Genomic DNA, 3549 nt, shown 5'->3' on the forward strand with positions numbered 1-3549 from the left:
TAAAAGAAATGAGGCCACTGCTAATCAAAATCAGGCTGTGAGCAAATGTTAATTGTAAGAAAGACTGGAAATATCTCCCACTATCTCTTGGGGCTCCTACTATTGCATTGATTAACTGTGAGCCAGAAAATAAGCGTGAGGAAAAGGTCTGTGCCCTGATGGCAGGCCACCTGGTTGACCTGAGCAATCTGAACAGAAAAGGAACTGTGGAAAAAGCTCCACTCAGATCCTCACTAAAATCCATCTTGCTACCCTTTGGCAGCCATTTTAGGTCTTTTATCCTAAACACATGCCGTGTCCATCATTTTGTTTCTCCTAACAGCAGGCAAGGACTCTTTCCTTCACTGTTCTGCTTAACAGTGGCCAGGCTCCATGACTGCCTTATAACAAGTTTGTAAAAAAGGTCCTTCAGTGACTATGAATCCAGATATTTGTCGGGAGAGGGTGGCTGGAAAGCTAGAGCACATTCAAAATTTCAAGGGTCAAAGAAGGGTTAGCTTCAAAGTCTTAGTCCCATATCACCTCAGATCATCCCCCATAGAGGAACTGTCCTTTCTATTACAAGTTGCAAATGGAGCCCAAGAGTTGAACCTTGCCATGGGACTCAACCTGTCTCTAAAGTTCAAGAACACCTGGGTTCTCTGAAAGCAGGATTGGATCTAGGTCTTTTTCTGAGTGATCTGGTTTTCTCTAAGTAAAAAGGTCTCTGGTAGAATAAAAGTTTGTGGCCTCTGAGCATAGATTTGTTTTACAGAGAAATGAAGCAAAAGTGGACTAGAGAAGAGCAGTTTTACCTGGGAGCTCCCTCTACTGGCTCTTTGGTAGAAATTCCTTAGCAGTCATTTTGCCCTGCCCTGTGGGTATCAGTTTGAGGCATCTGAGCTTCTTGGTGCCTTAAACCAGGGAGAAAATAAGGTATCCTGAGGCACCAAGGAAGATGAAACTCCAGAGGTTGGCCTCTTCTGCCTCCTTAATAATTTCATCTAACATTTATTGGATGCCAACACAGTGCTAGGCATCCTACTTGTATGATCTCATTTAATACACAACTGCATGTGGCAGGATTTTACAAACAAGACAGCCATGACCTGGAACATTAACTAAGTTCCTGGCATCACCAAAGCCTAGCAGACTTCCTCAGTGACCCTCATTGTTTTAGGATTCTCGTGAGTGAGAACTCAAGAGAAGAAACACCAAGGGATGATGTGAAATTGGGTGTGGAACTTGTTCTCACCACCAAACATATGTAGGTTATACCTGGCTCTGGGATTGCTCCATAAACCTCCTGGGTTCTAGAGCATTTCAACCTTGCTTTGTAAAAAATTCAGCCCATGAGACAACTGATTACATGACAATGCTTGCCCAATCTGTGCTCTCACTGTGATGCTCAGACTGAAGAACGCAGAGTAACTACCACAGTGACTAAGAAGAATTTCCATTACAGAGGTGAGGCCTTTTTTAATTTGTGGAACATGTTCACACCTACGTTTTTAAAAATAAAATCTTGTGAGGTGGATAGGGCACATAGCAGTACACTCATTTTATAAGTTGGGAATTCAAGATATTGAGTGATGTGTTCCAGATTTTGGTTAGGAGCAAATAGCAAAGACCAGAATCTTCACTCACAGCTTAAATTCTGACTTTCTGGTTGGCATCGGTTGAAACTGAGGTCTAGATTGGGCTTTTTAACTGTAGCAAATAAAGACTGTGAAACCACCTCCTTGATCCTTAGATATAGACTCTGGCCTGAGTCATTCCTTTCCCCTTTTTCAGGTTGGTTCATAATCGAGTACTCTTGATATTGAGTCATTTGGGAATTAGGAATTACACAGCCACGTATCTTTTCAAGGTTGATCTCTAACCAACTCACATTTCAAAGGTTATCTAGGTCCCTGAGAGAATCTGAAATATTATTTCAACTCTCCTATACCATGCAAAGATGTAAACTTTTTCACTTAATGCAGAAGAATTTCAAAGCATTTCCAAATGGGTTCTTTGTGGGGATTTGAGACATGGGTACATCACAGGATTCCCATTCCTCTTTGGGTTGGGTGCTAATCTCCAATTTCTCTGTTGTGTCTCTAAATCTCCATAATGGGACATCAGCCACACCAGGTGTCACCTAGTTCCTCCACCCCTCCTCAAGATTTCCTGTGAGCTGCCCCTTCTCCTATAGGCAAAGTGATGTCATAATGGGATCAGAATGGTATCTGCTGATAATAACGCAACAGATACAAGGCTTTCTGCAGCACCTTCTGAGCAATTGGGCTGTCACTGTCCTAAACGGAGTAGCTGGGTTAAAAGTATTTGTCCATGACATAACTTCCTGGCCCTCAGCTACCAGTGGAAGCAGGTCTCTCTGGTTCGACCTGTTAATACCACAGACTCTACTTTGCCAGAAATGTGACTTCTTGATGAATAAGTTGGTCCAGACCTGCCAATTTGAAGTGAACTCATATTTGGCAGTCTGCTGGTAAGGCTGAGGATCCCTTTATCTAACTGTAGCCTTGAACATCTGCCCTACCACCAACATTGTGTCCCTACCACCCTCAAGGAAGGCAAAATAATATAACTGAGGGAGGGACGGGAGAGTCTGGAACTGCATGCTCACAGAGAACTGTGAGTGATGGAATATAGGTTGCTGACACCATATCCCTTTCATTCTTGCTTGTTGTAGGAGCGCCAACGATCAAGAGGAGACCAGATGAGTTTTCAGAGCAGTCCTCAAACACCCAGGACACACCTCATCCTTTGCCTCATGCTTTCTGCAATGTTGCTGCTCACATTCATCTTCCTATTAACGCTTGCCATAATTACCCCTTCCTGATCACCATTCTTCCTCCATTCACTACCTACTCAGCTCTTTCTCCAAGGTGCCCGTCTTATGGGCAGTGGCTTTGTTCTCTGTTTGGCAAGTTCCCCTCTGAGTTATGTCCAGATGGCTAACATTGGTTTCCCTCTTTCCTCATGCCCAACAGCCCCTGCCTCATGCCCAACAGCCCCTGCCTCATGTCCAACAGCCCAGCATTCAGTCCCTAGGTGAGGAAAACCACAGTACATCCTACCTCTTCCAAAATGAAGTTGCAAGACTCTGCCAGAGCAGTCACACTCAATGAAGATACTCAAGGTATCTGAGTGTGATGTAATTAAAACTAGATGGAAAGACCAGAAATCCCTTAGTCCCAGTCAGATATAGTGAAAGCGCTTACTCATGACTGTTTGGACTGATTAAGAATGTGGAGGTAGGAAGAAGAGAAAGAGAAGGATCCTCAGAATTGGACTGCCCCTGAATACAGGATGGAATCATCCAGACTTTTTTCCTCCAATTAAATTTGCATTTCATTCTACCACATTGTGATGGCTTCACTCTAGACATTTTCATTTGAAACCCAAGGCTTTTCTTCATGGGTTCTGAACCACAGGTTCCTGGATGGTGAGGTAAGTGACATTTACCAGCACTGTCTAGGGTGATTTGTAGCGATCTCAGAAGCCCAGTATTCATGAGCCAGAGTCACCCTGTTAGGCTCTAAGGTTCATCTTCTATCAGTT

The 3549-nt window shown here is 43.6% G+C and overlaps 1 long non-coding RNA gene across 1 annotated transcript; it reads left to right on the top strand.

Annotated features, from left to right (window-relative positions):
• Nucleotides 1-2219: 2219 nt before the first annotated feature.
• LOC122483720 lies at nucleotides 2220-3347 on the top strand. Its single transcript, XR_006297455.1, has 2 exons — nucleotides 2220-2473; nucleotides 2678-3347. It is a non-coding gene; the product is annotated as an uncharacterized LOC122483720 (long non-coding RNA).
• Nucleotides 3348-3549: the final 202 nt, after the last annotated feature.

Source organism: Prionailurus bengalensis, chromosome D1 (assembly GCF_016509475.1).
Source record: "Prionailurus bengalensis isolate Pbe53 chromosome D1, Fcat_Pben_1.1_paternal_pri, whole genome shotgun sequence".
In the NCBI taxonomy this organism is placed as follows: Eukaryota; Metazoa; Chordata; class Mammalia; order Carnivora; family Felidae; genus Prionailurus; species Prionailurus bengalensis.